At 39.0% G+C, this 6,023-nt stretch overlaps 1 non-coding gene across 1 annotated transcript; it reads right to left on the bottom strand.

Annotated features, from left to right (window-relative positions):
- Positions 1-3,684: 3,684 nt before the first annotated feature.
- Trnay-gua lies at positions 3,685-3,773 on the bottom strand. The gene is given in 2 exon segments: positions 3,685-3,720; positions 3,737-3,773. It is a non-coding gene; the product is annotated as a tRNA-Tyr (tRNA).
- Between the last annotated feature and the right edge of the window lie 2,250 nt (positions 3,774-6,023).

The raw sequence follows: 6,023 nt of genomic DNA, 5'->3' as shown, positions 1-6,023 counted from the left end.
GTCTTTATAAGGTCATTGTTCAGATATAATACACCAGGATTTGTCTGTGGCAGAGATGACAGATCTATTTATTTTGATAAATTTCTGTTTTAAAACTTCAAATGAACCGAATAGAAAGGGTTAAATCAACCGTGTATAGATTATTAATAGCCGGTTTAAATTATTACTTTTTAAAGAAGAAGACGACGAGATTGAGGGAGAGAAAGAGAGGGAGAAAGTGGAAGAGCGAGAAAGGGGAGGGAGAGACAGAAATAGAGAGGATGGGATATAGAGAGGATGGGAGAGAGAGAGAGAGAGAGAGAGAGAGAGAGAGAGAGAGAGAGAGAGAGAGAGAGAGAGAGAGAGAGAGAGAGAGAGAGAGAGAGAGAGAGAGAGAATCAGAGACAGAAACAGATAGAGAGAGCGGGGAGAGGGAGGGAAAGAACAAGAGAGAGTGGGGGAGGAATGAAGGGAGGAAGAGAGGGGGGGGGGCGGGGTGTCAGAAACAGAATGCAAGCAAATGAACATTGCAGAAGGAAACCTTTTTTTCTTTGTATATACAAAATATGGGGAATGGAAAAATACAGCATCCCCAAATGCCAAACAGAAAGCAAAAAAGCAGAGCCAAAATAGAAAATAAAACAAAGCAGAATCCAAGAGAAAGCAGAGGAAACCAAATTGGAGTAAAATGAAAAGTATAGCAGACCCAAACAGAAAGAGAAAGAATTAGAGTCAAATGGAAAGCAAAGCATTCGAAAAGCAAAACAACGCAGAAACAAATGGAAAGCAAAGCATTCGAAAAGCAGAACAACGCAGAGCCAAATGGAAAGCAAAACATTCTGAAAGGGGAAAAAAGCAAAGCCAAAAGAAAAGCAAAGCAAATGGAAAGCAAAACAAAACAGAGCCAAATATAAAGCAAAGCAAAGCAAAGCAAAGGAAAACAAACGTTTGAACAATAAGAGCACAAGAAATCCTTTTGACAATTGTATTATTAATGTCAGAGCTAGCTAGCCGTACCCCACCCCACCCCACCCCAATACAACCATCAATTCCACCGGACCCGCTGAGCAGAAATTATCCCATCTCCTATAACAACATGGGGTCGATCCTAAATATTCGGAAACCGGAGTATGATTCGGCGAAATTCGACTTTATGACCTTTAACCAAGACACGGTGAAAAGATTTCTTTGACTGTCTCATCATTAAAGTTCTTGTTTACGATCTTAACGTCTTCTAGACCTAATAACCGTGAGACGGGACGCTTTACGATATCGCAGTCCGTAATAAAACCGATTGTAGTCAACGAGCTTCTCATTGCCAATGGCAACAATACTCAAAGTGTTTTAATGAATAAATATATGGAGAGAATAGGAACAATACACTAAACGAGCGCTGTCAACGTGCGACTTGTAATAACGCGACCGGTCAATGATTGAGCTTTTGTTATTGTTTATATTAATGTGGAAAGTTCGTTATCCTATCTTCCACTTGTTATGATTGTAGATTGCTGGATGATGAGGGTGAGGGCAAGGGCGAAGGGCGAAGGGAGAGGGAGAGAGAGAGAGAGAGAGAGAGAGAGAGAGAGAGAGAGAGAGAGAGAGAGAGAGAGAGAGAGAGAGAGAGAGAGAGAGAGAGAGAGAGAGAGAGAGAGAGAGAGAGAGAGAGAGAGAGAGAGAGGAGAGAGAGAGAGTCAGGCAGGCAGGCAGAAATAACAAAACAGAGTTGACAGGGACAACTAACGAATTACCTAATTAAAGTAAAGTTTGTTTTATTTAACGACGCCACTAGAGCACATTGATTTTTTTTATCTTATCATCGGCTATTGGACGTCAAACATATGGTCATTATGACACTGTTTTTGAGAGGAAACCCACTCTCGCCACATAGGCTACTCTTTTACGACAGGCAGCAAGGGATCTTTTATTTGCGTTTCCCACAGGCAGGGCAGCACAAACCATGGCCTTTGTTGAACCAGTTATGGATCACTGGTCGGTGCAAGTGGTTTACACCTACCCATTGAGCCTTGCGGAGCACTCACTCAAGGTTTGGAGTCAGTATCTGGATTAAAAATCCCATGCCTCGACTGGGATCCGAACCCAGTACCTACCAGCCTGTAGACCGATGGCCTAACGACGACGCCACCGATGCCGGTAATTTTCTTTTGACGTATTTTCTACTTTCCTCATATCCATCTCCCTCTATCATGGAATAGTCTGGCCAAGAGCCTGATATTTTCCCGCGAGTACCAAAATCTATCTATTAGGCTGTCACAAGGTATCATATCTTTCGTAACAAGCCCGCATATTTCTTGTAAGAAGACCACCAAGAAAACAATAACAAGGAAATAAACAAACAAATGAGCAAGAAAACAAATACACATTATTCTTTTCCTTCAACACCAAACACTTTTATCGTGTTTTTGTTTTTCCTCAGCATTATGACTGACTGTGACAGAGAAAATATTGTTGTTTTTCTTGCATGCACGATATGCACGTGCTCTGTAATGAAGTGAAGCAGTAACATCCTCAGTGACAATGACATGTTCAGGAGGGCGATCGGTCACTCGCTGAACTGGTTTTGACGAACGTTAGATTCATGCGAAAGAACACGGCGGTACCAATCAATTTGTTCGCGAGCACTCGGCTTCCTAAACATGTCACTGCAGCAAGTGCATGACTTTGGGGGTGGGGCGAGGTGGGGGAGGTGGGGGGCATCTAGCCCAGTGGTAGAACACTCGCCTGAGATGTTTGGGTCGTATGATCGAATCTCCTTAGTGGACCCATTCTCCGATTTGTTATTCCCCGTCAAGACCAGTGTTCCACAACTGGTATATTAAAGGCAGTGGTATGTGCTGTCCTGTCTATGGGAAAGTCCACGTATTGTAGCTGGATTCCTCTGAAGACTACTTATAATTATTTAAAACAGATTTGATAGCTAATATACGATGAGTGACAAATCACTGAGCTATATGAATGTTGTTAAACAAAACAAAGGTCTTCTCTATATTAATAAATAAACTAAAACCTGGCTTGTGCTCCCCTCCCATTCACTAGCGTAGGAACCGGGGGGGGGGGCAAGGCTGGGGGGGGGCAGCAGCGATGTTTTTATATATTTACATTTATACATGTACATATATTTATATATAAAAGTATATATATATATATATATATGTGTGTGTGTGTGTGTGTGCGTGCGCGCGTGCCCACCCCCCCCTTTGGCAGCTTCCTACGCCCGTGCCACTGGATATTGTGCCCCCCTCTACTAGAATATGTGTCCCCACCCCCTACAAAACTGTACCTAGCTCAAAATAAGTGGTGTTTGAGGGGTATGAAAAGAATCGGGGTATAATAATATAGAGTCTATATCAGATGGATAAAAATAGCATTTCTGAATTAAACAGGGCACATTTTTTAACTTTTCGTGGTCGGGTGGGTAATGCCACCGCTAGTTATAGTCATGTCACCCCTACATAATCAGTATTAGGACTCACTTAATTCTCCGTATCAGGGGACTAATTCACTAAACTCTCACAACTTTGCGATCTAGCAGTGCAATGCTAAAAGACTTACAAAGAGGATGCTTTGTTGTCTAGCAAAGCCTAAGAGAGTTTTGTGAATTAGGTCCCAGGATGGAGGCAGAAAAGGTTGGGGTGGGTGCGTTTTTTTGTGGTGGTGCATTTTTAAAAAGGGCAACAAAAAGAATATTCCCGCGAACCGGATTCGAACCAGTGACCTAAGGATATCATTGCATATAACTCTACAGTCCTCCGCTCTACCAACTGAGCTATCACGGGTTGAAGTAATATCTTCAAATTAAAGTGGAAATTCAGATCATTTACATGCATCGTTGATTTTAATATATGACTGAATCAAGGATCACGTAACGCCACAGGCAATGCACATGCCTAGGCTATCTGGGCTGTGTATTCGGGTCAGGAAGGAAGGAAGGAAATGTTTTTATTTAATGACGCACTCAACACATTTTATTTACGGTTATATGGCGTCGGACATATGGTTGAGAACCACAGATATTGAAAGAGGAAACACGCTGTCGCCACTTCATGGGCTACTCTTTTCGATTAGCAGCAAGGGATCTTTTATATACACCATCCCACAGACAGGATAACACATACCACGGCCTTTGATATACCAGTTGTAGAGCACTGGCTGGAACGAAAAATAGCCCAATGGGTCCACCGACGGGAATCGATCCTAGATCGATCGCTCATCAGGCGAGCGCTGTACCACTGAGCTACGTTCCGCCCGCATTCGGGTCAGGGATTAAACGTCAGTTATCACAGTTGCCAGTGATATATTTCGATATTTAAATTATTTTTACATTTATTTGTGATAAACAAAGAGTCCAAATTAACTGATCCTTCAGTCCCATAGTTAATCTTTGCATAAATAACATCGAAATTGTTTTGTTCTTGTAAAACATTTTGCTATTATTATAACTACATGTAGTTCATATGTTTGTTTTGTTTTAATGGGAAAATATATCCTTAACCAATTTTGCAATGAAGACTATATTGTATTATATATTATTGTATTATATATTATTGTATTGTATTATATTGCATTGCATTGTATTGCATTGCAGTGTCGAGTCGTGTCGTGTCGTGTCGTGTCGTATTGTACATTATGGTATTTTATTATCCACATAGTTCAAGATATTCAGGGAAATATAACCAGCATAACCCACGTGTGTCATAATGATTTCACGTGCACCACGAATGACGTAATTTTGATAAGCGACGTCATAACTTAATGCAGCTTTTCCAGTCTTAGCTCTGAGTAAACGCGTATAGAAAACAGACATTACATAATCATAATCTAAAAGTAATATAACATATTGATATCAGAATGAAATAGAGCAATTTCAAAGTGGAAATAAAATATACTCTAAATAAAGATATACGGTAAGGATAAAAGATAAGTAGATAGACTTTCAAAACTGGCATCGTGATTTAAAAATATGTAATAAAAGTACTTAATGTTTCAACTATAGTGTTCTAGAACTCGCAACCAAGGTTCCCAGATGTCGTCGAATTGTGTATGTCAACAGTTTTTATAATATAGTTTTTATGTACTTCTCTATTTGTAACTTGAATTTGATGAAATGTTTAACTCGTTTCATTTAATGTACTCTTTTTGCAACTTTGTTTTATATATTTAATACAATACTTTAATACAATTAACCAATGTACAAAAGTGTTTTTACTATTTATAATTCCAAATAAAACTGTAGTTCTATTCATCTAGATAAAATCACCTTTTTGTCCCCCCCCCCCCCCCCCCCCCCCGCTCCCCCGGTTCCTACGGGCCTGTAATTCTATGTAAAATTTGATACTAGAACCACAACAGTGCTGGATCTTTCAAAAAGCAGAATGGTAAACTGTAATACTTTGCCCATTCTGAAGAGGTAAAACACATATAGGCCAACTATTCAGTACATATTTCCAGAAAACATTTTTTTTTAGATTAATTTTCTTAATTTGAATAAAATAATCCTCGTATATTACTAGCTGCTTAGTTGTTAAACCTGTTACAGACTGAAACAGAGTTAACCATTTTCATAATCCTGCACCAAAACTTTTCGTTTTATTTTATCTGATGTATTTTGCCATATAAAATTGAAAACATTTTATTTATTTGTTTCAACAGTACCAATGATGGATTTGGTAACGAAATTAGTAGATGTGTTATTTTTGGAACAATTATAGTTTTCACAACAACAATTCTGCCCATAACTGTAAGATTTCTTCTTAACCAATGTTTCATAATATTTTTCTATTCAAGTATTTTTAGTTCTGTATTTACCAGAATCATATCTTCTAAGTTAAGTGAAAATTTTATACCTATTAAAGTGAAGTGTTCTTTCCCCCATTCTAGTTTCCAATTTGCTGGATGAAAAACATCTTTTGAAATTTGATGCGTCCTATCCTCAAATCTCAAATTAGATTTAAAGTAGTTTATTTTCAATCCAGAAACATCTGCATATATATTAACCTAATACTCTGTCAGAAGATTCGGGTGATCCA

Source organism: Gigantopelta aegis, chromosome 15 (genome assembly GCF_016097555.1).
Source record: "Gigantopelta aegis isolate Gae_Host chromosome 15, Gae_host_genome, whole genome shotgun sequence".
Lineage (NCBI taxonomy): Eukaryota > Metazoa > Mollusca > Gastropoda > Neomphalida > Peltospiridae > Gigantopelta > Gigantopelta aegis.
Note: the sequence above shows the minus strand (reverse complement) of the source record. Positions and strands in the feature narration are given on the sequence as shown.